The following is a 13,751-nucleotide window of genomic DNA, read 5'->3' as shown; positions in this document are numbered from 1 at the left end:
TCCAGCATTGGCAAAGTATTCCATGAAGCTCTGAAACTATGGTACTGTTGGCGCATTTGAGCATTCTGAGGGAATACCGTCTTTCTCTGGGGCTTTTCTAGAAGAGAGTGCTTTTAGCGTGTCACTGAGTTTCTCCAAGGTGGGCTCAGCATCGAGTTCAGTCATGGTGGGCAGAGGCTCGATGGCATTCAGGGCTCTCTCTGTAACTATGGTCTCTCTGGCGTACAGCTGTGAGTAGTTTTCCACCCAGTGTTCCATCTGCTTGGTTCTGCCCTTCAAGACCTCGCCTGTGGCCAACTTAAGTGGGGCAGTCTTTCTTTGTGATGGACCAATGGCCTGCTTGATCCCATCGTACATTCCTCGCAAGTTACCAGTGTCTGCGGCCTGCTGAATCTTGGAACAGAGTTGGAGCCAGTAATCGTTGGCACACCGCCGAGCAACCTGCTGCACTTGACTCTGAGCAGACCGGAGCGCCTGCAGGTTCACCTCACTGGGAGAGGACCTGTGTGCAGCCAGTGCCCATCTCTTCTTCTCAATCAGGGGCATCAGCACTTCATTGTGGGTTTCAAAACAATCAGCAGACTTGACTGTCTTCTTCACAAAGGTAGATATCACAGTATTATAGATAGCATCCCGTAGTTGTTCCTATCTCTTGCTGATATCAGTGTCGTCCGGGCGGGGCAAGGCCTCTTCAAGTCCTTGGACAAACTTGCATACTTTTGAAGGGTCACAAGTCTTGCCAGTGTCAATGCGCAGCCTGCCTTCCTTTTTGGAGCGAAAGAGTCTTCGCGGCTGGATGTGCACCTTACTACACACAAGCAAGTGGTCAATGTCACAGTCTGCACTGTGGTAGCTACATGTCACCCTGACATTACCTAAATGGCTGCGTTTGGTGAGGAGGAGGTCAAGCTGGTGCCAATGTTTCGATCTTGGGTGTTGCCACGAAACTTAGTGCTGGGGTTTGACATTGAAGAAGGTATTGGTTACGCAGAGATTATGTTGGGAGCAGAGTTCAAGGAGGTGCTGTCCATTTTCATTCATCTTCCCTGTTCCAAACTGTTACAGACAGGATGGCCAGCTGTGGTGGTCGCTGCCAACTTTGGCGTTGAAGTCACCAAGGATGAATAGCAGCTCATGGGAAGGTACCTCACTGATGGCAATGCTAAGTTCGTCATAGAACTTGTCCTTAACTTCCTGGGCAGAAGTTAAAGTAGGCGCATAGACACTGAAGATGTTGACCATGCCCCCTGGTGTTTGAAGCTGGATTTTCAGCATTCTCTCAGTTCCCACATTTGATGGTATGACTGAGCCAACTAGGCTGTTTCTGATTGTGAAGACAACACCGTGTTCCCTGGTCTCTTCTGGAGGCTTCCCATGCCAGAAAAAGGAAAAGTCCTTCTCCCTGAGACATCCAGAGGATGACAGCCTTGTTTCCTGGAAGGCCACAAAGTCCATCTGCAGTCTTCTCAGCTTGTTGTTAATGATTGCTGTCTTCCGGGAGTTACTAATGTTCTTCAGGTCTTCTGTGTGGCCCGGACTCATGGTCCTTACATTCCATGTGCCCAGCCTGAAGGCTGGATTATTTTGTTGCTTGTTTGTTTTGCCTGGTGTAAGGTTAACGATCCACCTGTCGGTGATTCCCTAAGCCCCACACACCCAGTGAAGCAAGTGGGCCGTGGCAAGGTAGCACCTACTTGGCTGGGGGCTGCCCAGCTTGAGGCGGGCCGTAGCTGCCCAATGAGATCCGAAGACCTCTCCCACCGTCGGAAGCAACCCCTGGCGCCTCACTCTACACCAATCGAGTGCAGTGGCTTAATACTGGTAACTGGTGCTTCCCGTGTTGTGTCACTGCTCAGAAAGCGATGCCGGAGTGTCCTCTCCAGGGCGCAGGCCTGGGCAAGTAAGTTTGAAGAACCAGCTGATGCCCAGCAGCAGGTTCCCCCTTTCCATGCCACTGATGTAATCCAAGGGAAAGGCAAAAGCCAGTACAACTTGGCACCAATGTCGTTGCAGGAGGTGCCAGAGTGAGATTGAGCACAACCTCAAACTGCCTTAGGGGCTCCATCTCCAGACTTTTCCTTGGGGTTTACTCCCAAAGCCTTTCCCATGACTAGGTATCGCCGCAAAGCAGCGGAGGTTTTAAATCAGAGTTTCCTTCTCCTAGGTGGGCGGCCTTCCCAGGCTGATGAGCCCCATCTGCCTGAAGCAACTGGTTTTAAGGCACCAGTTACCCACCTTCGCCCCTTCTCCTGTCAGTGCAAACAGTTTCACTGGGCTTAGAAACTAAGCCACACGTGAAGGCCAGGAGCTGGACTTCGGTTGTCAGAGGCTATTGGAGACGCACGCTATGGGAGCATTTTATAACCTTTGAAACTGTCCCCCAACTCTGCTCAGCATTATTAGGGCCTTCCATGAAGGCATGAAGGGGACCGTAGTATACAATGGATCCACACCTGAACCCTTTGAGATTCTCAGCAGAGTGAAGCAGGGGTGTGTGCTGGCTCCAACACTGTTCGGCATCTTCTTTGCAGTTTTGCTCAAATATGCCTTCGGAACTGCTACACGGGGCATCTCTCTCTGCACGAGAATGACGGCAACCTCTTCAAACTGTCGAGGCTTACAGCAAAGACCAGGGTGCTTACGAAGCGTCTAAGGGAGTTCCTTTTTGCTGATGATGCAGCTATTGCTGCTCACACTCAGCAGGAACTGCAGTCACTCATAACTTGCTTTGCAGATGCATACATGGAATTTTGCCTCACGATCAGCTTAAAGAGCACCCAGGTGATGGGCCAAAACATAGGTAATGAGCCATCTATCGGCATGCTAGACTAAGAACTGGAAGTCGTCCATGAGTTCATGTACCTAGGCTCGACGATCTTGGACAACTTGTCACTTGATAGCAAGATCAACAAGTGCATTGGAAAAGCCGCCACAACATTCTCCAGGCTGACGAAGAGAGTATGGGCTAACAATAAGCTCACTGTACGCACCAAGGTGCAGGTCTACACAGCCTGTGTTTTGAGCGCACTGCTGTACGCCAGTGAAACATGGACTTTGCGCTCAAAACAAGAGCAGCGGCTCAACACATTTCACATGCGCTGCCTTAAGCGCCTACTTGGTATCTCATGGCAGGACAAGGTCCCCAATAGCGCAGTGCTTGAGAGGGCAGACACCGCCTCCATGTTCATCCTTCTCAAACAGAGGCATATGCGCTGGCCGGGCCATGTCTCACTCATGACGGATGGCCAAATACTGAAGGACCTCCTCTTCGGCGAACTGGCATCTGGAAAGAGGCCGAAAGGGTGACCTAAATTGCGCTACAAGGACACGTGCAAGCGTGACCTCAGCGCTCTCTCTATCAGTGTGAATACCTGGCATTCGCTCGCCTCAGACAGGCATGCATGGAAACAGGGAGTGAAGGAAGCTCTTGCTATGTATGAAACTATCTTGGTGAAGGAAGCGGAAGACAGAAGAGCCCTCAGGAAGATCTGTGCCCGTAATACCAGAGCGACATCTGCCTACTGCTGCTCACAGTGTGGAAAGGACTGCCACTCCCGGATTGGATTGCACAGCCACAGAAGACGCTGCTTGAATCAGTCCAACTAGGGTGCAAACCCATGATCCCTCGGGATCGAAGGATGCCTACTACTATTTAATTGCCCCATATGCATGGACTAATCAGAAAACTTCAGCCTCTTGGCTGTGAATATTCAGGAGCTCACTTCACCCATAGGCATTCGACTAGGGTTCAAGAAACCAGAGTTCTACTTTGAGCTCTCCCATTGGCTTGATGAGTTAAGTTAGCCTTGTTCCACCTTTTTTTCTGATTACCCCATGTGTAAAATGGAAGTATTTCTTCACACAACACAGTCAGCCCACGGAATTCATTGTCTGGGATGTTGTAAAGATCAAACCCATAACTGGATTAAAAATATTAGATGAGTTCAGGGAGGAAGGTCCATCAGTAGCTATTAGCCAATATGCTCAGGGCCCTTAAGTCTCATTGCCAGATGCTAGGACTTAATAACAAGGGATGGATCACTGGTTAATTGCTCTCTTCTGTTCATTTGTTTTGAAGCTTCTGGCACTAGCAACTGTTGGGACACAGGACACTGGGCTAGATGGATACTTTGACGTAGGTCAGTCATATGTTCTCATGGGATATTGATGATTAATTCCTTTGAAAAAGAGTTTGAGATCTGGGCATGAGAGGTGCTATAGAATTATATTATAATGATTTTTACTGTTTTCTGTAAACAAACACAGTGTCTGAGTGGTTAAGTTGTTGGGGATAACTCCATTGATTTATTATCCACCCACCCCTATTAGCTGATAAGTATTATTTGACTTCATATACAAAAAGTGAGGTGCCTTCTCTTTGGTTCAGAATGGTGAACAAAATAACATTTACACACAAAAGAAATAAAAAGGAATTCTCTCTCTCTCTCTCTCTCCCTTTCTCTCTCTTTTTCCTGGTAAAAATTATAATATCTGGGTCCTGATAGAATTGTTTGAGAATTTAGGGAAGCTTATGATTATTTTTCTGTACTCTCTCCAACTAAAATGTTGTGTTCTTCACAAGTAGTCCTTTTTCCCATTGGTGTGAATCCCAAGAGTACATTAAATAATATACTTCTAGTTGTAAAACAGATGGGGAAGTGTTTAAAAAGGTGCCAGGTTTATTTATGGAAGCATGAAATTGAATTTAATAGGTGAATTTTGCCAGTATGAAATGTGAACTCTCAAAACAGGAAGTGGATTTTATTGCTTATTTATTTTATTACTGGATCAGCTGCCCAGAACTGTAGAATCCTTCCTCCCAGGAATTATTTACTTTCCAACTCTGAACGAGAACATTGTGACCATTGGTTGCTACATCTTCTGGCTGCCAGATTCTCAACTACAAACATATGCTCTGCTGTCTATCTTAGATGATCTTCTGCAGATTTATATGGAGAACATTTTACCTTTAGATTTATTTCTTAATTTAAAACAATGTGAACTGATTTTGTTGAGCCAAGGGAAAAAGAACTTCCTTTTCTTTCACCTCCTGAGAGCTATTTAATTAGAAATAGTTTGTTTCTCTGAAGGAATTAAAGAGTTTATTCACTCCTCCATAGGTACTGCTTAGCTAAGCAAAGGTGCAAAGCTCATCACTGAATAAATCATTGGTTAGTCTTTAAAGTGCTACATTTCTGCTGCTTTGTTTTGTTGGAGTACAGACCAACATGGCTACCTCTGTCACTATTCAAAGGTCCAAAGGGTTTGGGAAGTTAGCATTGAAGGAACCTTCTCTGTGATGCAGAGTCCACTTCATGGGGACTTGCTTTGTAGCAGTTCTCAGGGGCAGTTGGGAATGGGCTCTCAGCAGTCAGGTTTTGATTATACAGAAGTACATGAGTTCCTTACCCTTTCCCTGTACAGCTGCCCACAGACTAGTCCTCATACTTGGGGTCGGCAGTGAGTCTAGGCCTTTTGTCCTAAGCATCACGCTGAAGGCAAGATAACATGGTGATGACTATGTGAGAAATTAATAGATACATTTCTGTAAGTGGTATCAACCTGTCTTGTGGCTTTTCAAGCACATTTTAGCAGCTGCAACTAAATGTGGCCTCAAATGCTCTCACACAACGTTGACCCATCAGGAAGGCGAGCTGAGGGGAGCCAGGAACAAGATGGCAGCCACGCTGGTGCTCTCTCAGCTTGCCCGAGCTGCAGGAAGTCAGGAACTGGGTGACAGCTACGTCTGTGCAACTTCCCCAGCTGCAGGGAGCCAGGAACTGGGAGGCAGCTGCTCTGGTGTTCCTCCCAGCGTCCCAAGCCATGGGGAGCTAGGAACTGGTGGCAGCCATGCTGGTGCAGCTCCCACTTCCCCAAGCTGTGGGGATCTGTGAACAGGGCAGCAACCATGCTGGTGCTCCTCATAGCTCCCTGAGGGTGTGGGGAGTCAGGAACTGGGCAACAGCCAGACCAGTATTGCCTCCGGCTGCAGGGAGCCAGGAACGGGGTGGCAGCTGTGCCCCAGTGGCAGGGCTCCCTGCTGGCTCCCTCTTCCACATGGCAGAAAAGCACATGAGCACATGCTGTCTGGGCAGCAGCTGCACCTGGGCAGGGGGCATGAATACAGGCCAATTAGCCCCTTTGTTAAAATAAATCAGGATGTCTTCCTGGCACCTGAAATACAGGGCTGTGCCAGCCAAAATGGCAGGGATGGTCACCCTAATTTTGCAACTTTGAGAGTTGCACATGTGGAAATAAAATGTGTGCACATGTTTGAGTTGGGGTTGGCACATGCACCGTTAATATTTACTCACAAAGCCATGACTCATGCACCATCGTTAAATGTTTTCAGAATGAAACTCACGCATGTACAGTTCTGCATGTGAACTTTTAAAAATCGGAGCCTTTGGCTCTCTGTCTCATGCAACCAAGTATCTGTATGAGCTGAAGACAATATATGGCACTAAGGCCCGGAAAGTAATGGTCTCTGGAGCAGGCATTAATCTTCTATGTAAAGCGCATCAGACTATTAGTAACTTGCTGCTACTGTACTTTCTGATTTTTAGATTACTGCCAGTTGATTTATATGACACCATATTTTACTGTGACTGTCCTTAATACACACATCTGCACAACACTCGGCATTGTTGAAGTCCAAACATGGCGTTATTTTTGAGAATGGGGTGAATAGCAGGGAGAAAACATGTTTTTGATACAGAATGTTTTATGTAAACACACAGGGTGCATCCTACACTGGCAAGTACATTTGAAATTGAGGTCAAAAGATGGCCTTCTTTCAAAATTACTCATGGAGCATCCACGCACACTCTGCTATCTTTTGAAATTAACTTCAAAAGAATGGGGCTGTTCCATCAAAGTTGCCCGTGTATTCCCACAGTTGGAAGTGCACCCCCTTTCTGCTCCATGGCCTACTATTTCGAAAGAGGGAGTCCTCCATTGCACTGATCAGCTGTCAGGCAGCAGTACTGCTCACAACACAAGTGGAGCTCTACGGCCACATTAAAGAAAGCAGGCTCCAGAGAGGAAGCTGAGAGCATGCTCACCGTGTCCGTGGCCAGCACCCCAGACCCTCACCCATGCTAGGGGCCCCCCATGGAAACCAGGGAGACTTCCCAGGAGGAGAACCAGGCCCCAAAGCACTGGGCCCCCTCCTAGATGCAGGCCAAGCTGTGGGACCTCCTTGCCCTCTGGGAAGACGAGGAGATCCTGGACCGGACGGGCATCCAGAGCTGCAACACCACAGTGTTCGAGTGCATCTTGAAGAGCCTCACTGGCTGGGGTCACCCCATCTGCATCCTGAACCAGATGAGGTCCAAGGTCAAGGAGCTCCACCAGGGATATTGCAGGGCCTGGTATGCAGCCGGGAGGTCAGGAGCAATACCCATCAGCTGTCCCTACTTTAAGGAACTGGACAGCCTCCTTGGGCCCAAGGAAGTGGGATCCCCAGCTGTGGTCCTTGATATGGCAGACCCCTTGATGTGAAGCTGGAGCCCGAGATGTGGACAAAGGGAGAGGACTGCTTGGGATCATTGGCTGGCGCCAGGCACCTGTGGATGGGCAGGCCACTCCAAACCATCAGCAATGATGAGGGCTCAAGCGAGAAGGCCCTTGTCATTGATGTCCCATCTGGCCCATCCAGCCAGGCCCCGTTAGACCATGCATCGCCCAAGTTTCTGGATGGACCCACAGATATGTGCTGTGCATGGTGGTCACCCCAAGGCATGGGGAGAGGGTGTTCAGTCCCGCCCAGGGTGGCTGTAGCCCACCCACACGGCTGTCAGCTCTGGTGCACATGCAGGCCGGATGGCCCCGCTCCCCTGGCCTCAGAGTGCTAATGTGTGGCACTCAGCACCACACAGCCAGGACAGCACCACAGGCCACCTGGTCATGGAGGGACCCGGAGGGGTGGAGGGGAGCTCACACTCCCAGCACCCATATGGGGAACCCTGGGATGCGGTACCTGCATGGCTCCCAGGATGGGGAGGGGAGAAGGGGGTTCACAGGGACCAGCGTTCAGGACTAATGACCCATTCCTCTCCCCTCAGCTCTAGCTGCTGGCAGCTGGACCAGCCCTGTCCCAGACCCAGGGAGCCCAACCACTGAGGGTGAGGGGGTAGTGGTCCAGACCCCGACCGAGGACAGCACAGAGCCACCGGCTGGCTGACCACTGGTGCCACCAGGGTGGGGAGGAGGAGGTGGGGGACACTGCAGCACTGTGGGACCTGACAGGTGTGCTGCAGGAGTGGCTCGCCATGGAGTGGCAGACCTGGGTCCAGGTGGTGGCCAATCTGGATGCCCTGGCCCAGGCCACAGTTGGCCACCACCTGGCCGTGGCCACTGTACCATCACAAGCCATTCCCACACCCGCCCCTCCGTCACCATTCCCTATCCCCTCGGCACCCAGCTGCCCTCCCACCACCCCTCCACAGGCAGCGATTGACCCGGGGGGTTGGGTGAGGGCATTGCACCCTGGGGGCAGCCTCCAGGAGGGTGGCTAACAGAGTGGCCACCTGGAGCTGCTAGTGCACTGTGGCCAGGACTGTAGCCAGTGCGCCGACCACGGCCTCAATGTGGGGAGGGAGCTGCTCAGGGTCTATGGGGACCTGGAGTGTCTCCTCCACTCGTGCTCAGTCTGTGTGCCTGGGGACAGGTAGCTGGCCCTCAGCATGTGCAGGCTGAGACTCGGGGTGGGGGGACCCTTTAAAGGGGCATCAGGTGGCAGCCCCAGAAGGGCTTGTTCACCATGTGACCCTGCCCATGATGTTTCCTGCCCCTGTACTTCGAAAGGGTGGGTCAGACCTTTGCTTCCGGTTGCCCGTATGGACACTCCCTTTCAAAAGGCTGTCTTCTGATGTTTATTTTTGATAGCCCTCCTTTCAAAATGTACCTGTAGTGTAGACGCAGCCATAGCATCATGTACAACGGAAAAAAAAATGTTTCCGTAATTATTTTTTTCTAAATCAAGCTAAAATTAACAGTTCCTGATGCTTGTTACAGCTTACAATTACAGCAAATTTTTCAGACCTCAAATTAATTTATGGTAATTTCATCAGCTTCATCAGCATGTCACAACCACAGCTTCTGACCTCTCTCAGAATCAGATGCTTTGGGACTTTTGTTTCTTGGTGAAAGATTGTTCAGGTTTAGCAGAGCATAGAGTATCTAGCAGATCTGGTAATTCTTCAGATATGAGGGTAAGCATCTTCTTTTAGTTCTGGCCAACATTCCTGTGCTGTTTTGTATAACGGGTTTGAAAGCTGTTGTGTGTTTAAAGAAAATCCTTTCAACTCACTCTGGAGTCCTGCTTTATGTTTCATATTGCTTTGAACATATTACCTATCAACAACATCTCAAACTTCAGTTTGGGAGCATTTAGACCTAATGATTAAACGTATAATAAAGCAATACTTTGATGTCGCCAGTAGCAATTAATTTCCCCTATTTATACACAAAAGGTTAAAAAAGTCTGCCTTACGACAAAGCAAATGGTTCTGTGAATGCAAAATATGTTAACTGAATTTTAAATAACTATTACTACTTGATGGAGAAAAGGTTTAGTTCAAATTTTAGACACAGTAAAAATGCTGATTAATTTCTGCAGCCTTGAAATGCATAAAATAGCAATAATACAATTATTTTACTTTTGCAAAAACGTTACATACAGCTGGTGTCATTCAGAAAGAGGTATCTGTAGGGAGGTGGTCAGCATATCTGGATAAATAAAGTTTTATAATGTTACAGGAGCCAATGAGAAAGACCAAATTTGCACACAGACAGAGGCTATTACATGTTGCCTGCATAGATGCCAGGTTTCCTGTTGGACATCGTCAACAAATGGAAAAATGTGCGGCATGTTGTCACTCCTACATTTTTTTAGTATATATATATTTTACTGTATTAATCACATTCAACTGGAGACTGAGATTAGAAGTCAGGCCCTGAATGTTCAAAAGCTCTTTTAATCTGCCCAAAATCCATAAACCTGGGCACCCCAGATATCCTATCATTTCAGGTATTGGTACCCTTACAGCAGGACTATCCTGCTATGTTGACTGTCTCCTCAAACCCTATGCTATCACTCCTAGCTGTTTCTGAGACACCATTGACTTCCTGAGGAAACTATAGAACATCTGCAATCTTCCTGAAAACACCATCCTTGCCATCATAGACATAGAAGTTCTCTACACCAATAGTCCATGAGGATGGACTACAAGCTGTCGGCAACATCATCCCCCAAGATGCCATCGCACAACTGGTGGCTGAGATATGTGACTTATCCTCATCCACAACTATTTCCAATTTGGGGATAATTTATACCTCCAAATCAGAGGCACTGCTGTGGGTACCTGTGTGGCCCCACAGTATGCCAACATTTATATGGCTGACCTAGAACAACATTTCCTCAGCTCCTGTCCCCTAGCGCCCCTCCTCTACTTATGCTGCATTGATGACATCTTCATCATATGGACCTGTGGTAAGGAGATCTTTGAAGAATTCCAAAGGTATTTCAACAATTTTCACCCCACCATCGATCTCTGCCTTGATAATGCCACACAAGAGATCTATTTCCTGAACACTACAGTACAAATCAACAATGGTCAAATTAATACCACCCTATACCAGAAACTCACCATCCACTATTCTTACCTACATACCTCCACCTTCCTCTAAGACACATCACATGATCCAATGTCTGCAGCCAAGCCCTAAAACACAACCATATCTGTTACAATCCCACCAACAGAGGTTAAAAAAACTACATGATCTTTGTACAGTATTGATAAAACTTAGTACCTACCAGGGAGGGAGGTGGAATTAACAGTTTGACAGGGCCAGATGAGTACCCACAACCAGCTACTTCATGATAGGCCCAAGAAGGAAAGTAACAGAACATCCTTGTCATCAACCTACAGCTCTCAGCTTAAACCCCTATAGTATGTCAGTGACAATCTACAGTCTATACTGGAACATGATCACTCACTCTCACAGGCTTTGGGTGACAGGCTTGTCCTCTCCTATAGACAGCCACCCAACTTTAAGAAAATACAGACATACCATGCCACATAAATACAAAGGTCGGAATCAATCCCTGAACCAAACTCCATTGATAGCTCTGTCCACATATCTATACTAGAGGCACCACCACCAGACCCAGCCACATCAGCCACACCATCAGGAGCTCATACACCTGCAGATCCACTAATGTGATATATGCTATCATGTATTAGCAATGCCCCTCTGCCTTGCACATTGAACACACCGGATAGTCTCTGCACCAAATGATGAACGGACATAGATCTGACATCAGGAATTGGAATAAATATAAACCTATAGGGGAATGCTTTAACCACCCTGGACATTCAATAAAGGAGTTGAAAGTAGCCTTTCTTCTACAAAAGTATTTTACAGCAAGATTACAGAGGGAGACATCTGAATTGGAATTATTTTGTAAGTTTGACACATTTAACCTGGGGGTTAACAGAGATCTCAATTACTTTATGCATTACCAGGGCAATTTCACCACCTTTGATATTTGCAGAATGGCACACATCTCACTTAATTTATTTCTTTCATTGACCCTATCAGTGACAAGTGACCATCATTTTAACTCCTCCTTCCTGCCCCATCCACTATATAAACCTTGAATTGTAATTGTCTAGTAAAATCTGAAGAAGTGGGTCTTACCCACAGAACCTCATTACCTAATAAACAACATTTTTAGTCCTTAAGCTGCTACAGGACTACATGTTTTTTGTGACACTACAGGCTAATATGGCTACCCCTCTGGGTCTTTTAACCTATTAGTGGTAGGAAGCCCTTTATCTTCACTCTAGGCCATGTGCTAGAGGGAAAGATTGCATACACGTAGTATATTGAGGAGGGACATTCTACATTTTTAACCACCAAAAGAAAATGTGAGAGATGAGGTTTGACAAGAGAATGAAGGAAGGTGAACCAGCAAAGGGGAATTTGAAGAAGCACAGACAAGCCGATGCAACATCTTAACGCATTCAATTGTAAGAGACTGAGCTTGAGGCAGCTATGAATCTAAGACTGTTTCTATTTCATTTTCTAGATTAAGTAACATTCTTCTTCCAGCAAATAGAAATGAATATTTGTACAGTGATTCTGTGAGAAGCATTAGAAGGTCTAACTGTTTAGCTAACTAACTGGAAGAACTAAATCAGAAAGAGCAACGTTTCACAAAATATGATTAGCTTTATTTTTATTTTATTTTCTTGCTCTTCCTGTCTCCACGAGCCAAAAATCAATCCACTTCTGGTTGTTGGGAGAATCAGAGCTATTAGACTAATGGAATTTTTTACATGCAGCAATAGATAGATATTTTGCAAGCCTTTGGTACATTTGTGGGTTCAGTTTGAACAGTAGACAATCTATGTGGAAGGAAATCTTTCAGTGCTAATTTCTGCCGTGGACTGCAAATTCCGGCTCCAGCAAAGCCCTATGCACATGCTGAATTCCATTTCTATTTAGCAACACAGTTACACTTCTGTTTAAAGTTAAGCTTGAGCTCACGCTATCACTGGGAGACAGGTACTCCACATAGGGCTGGGCAAATAACAGAGTTTTCAGCTTCCTGGCAAATTTAAAAAAAAATCCTATTTGAATTTGGCGTCCTTTTTTGTGGCTTTTGTGCCACTCTTTGCTGAGGCCATTGGTTACAAGTATACACAGCTCACACTATGGATATGGACTTCAACACCTCATATTCCTTTGAATCAGTCTCCCATTTCTTGTTTGTGCTTCCATGTGTGGAGAAATTGATTCCACTCACTTGTTCCCTTCATTCAGTTGGTTGGCATCCTGTTAGCCCCTCTGTACCACTCATATACTGTGTTCCTTCTGGCTCCCATACATCAGGACAAATGGTGGCTGAGGATATTTCCATGTCCTCCTAGTCCTGTCCTTGTCTCTGTCTGTCCAGTTGTGGAAGTTGTCTGACACTATGTTTTGGCTTATGCAATATAGTCAAGCCAAACCACAGTGTTTTTATCAGTCATGTGCAAGGCACAAAGACCACCAGGAAGTTGACTCATTTTGGAGTCTTCATGGTTTGTGGTTGCCCACACTGACATAATGCACTGTAATTATTACATAGACTCAGTCCCCTGTGTCTACCATTTATCCTCCGTTGTGTTCATTGTAACCTCCACTTATGCCCTGCATCCGTAGCCAACTCATACGACCTGTGCACCCCTGCAGTCTTGGATTGTTGTCTTTTGTTCAGACTGCAAAGTCTCAGGAGCTCTATCGTCAGGGTGAATGAAAGACTGTCTTTATTTCCTGTTTACACAGATTCTTACCTTTCTGCTATATGTCTCATACTGGGCACACAGAATAGTGGCTTTAAATGTCTACAACTAACACCACACCTTTTGACATTGATTTCCATGGCTACTTGATTGTTCACCTCAGACCTGCCCTTGGAAGTTGTAAATGAGAGAGAGATGAAAGGCAAGAGAAAGTTCAGGACCCAGAGTCTAGAGAGGGAAAAATCTCAGAAGAGCAGAGGTGGGTTGACAGCTTCAGGGAAGAGACAAACAGTTTTACAAACTGATTCCTTATTTGTGCACCTCTCAAAGTAATGTTGACACAGTAGCAGACTTAAAAGTAGCTATCCTACAGCAAAGAAATTTCAGGACCAGACTCCAAAGATAAACTTCTGAGCTACAATTCATCTGCAAATTCGATGCCCTCAGCTCTGGCTT

The sequence above is a fragment of the Carettochelys insculpta genome, chromosome 3 (assembly GCF_033958435.1).
Source record: "Carettochelys insculpta isolate YL-2023 chromosome 3, ASM3395843v1, whole genome shotgun sequence".
NCBI lineage: Eukaryota > Metazoa > Chordata > Testudines > Carettochelyidae > Carettochelys > Carettochelys insculpta.
The sequence above is the reverse complement of the archived record's forward strand: the minus strand, read 5'-3'. Positions refer to the sequence as shown.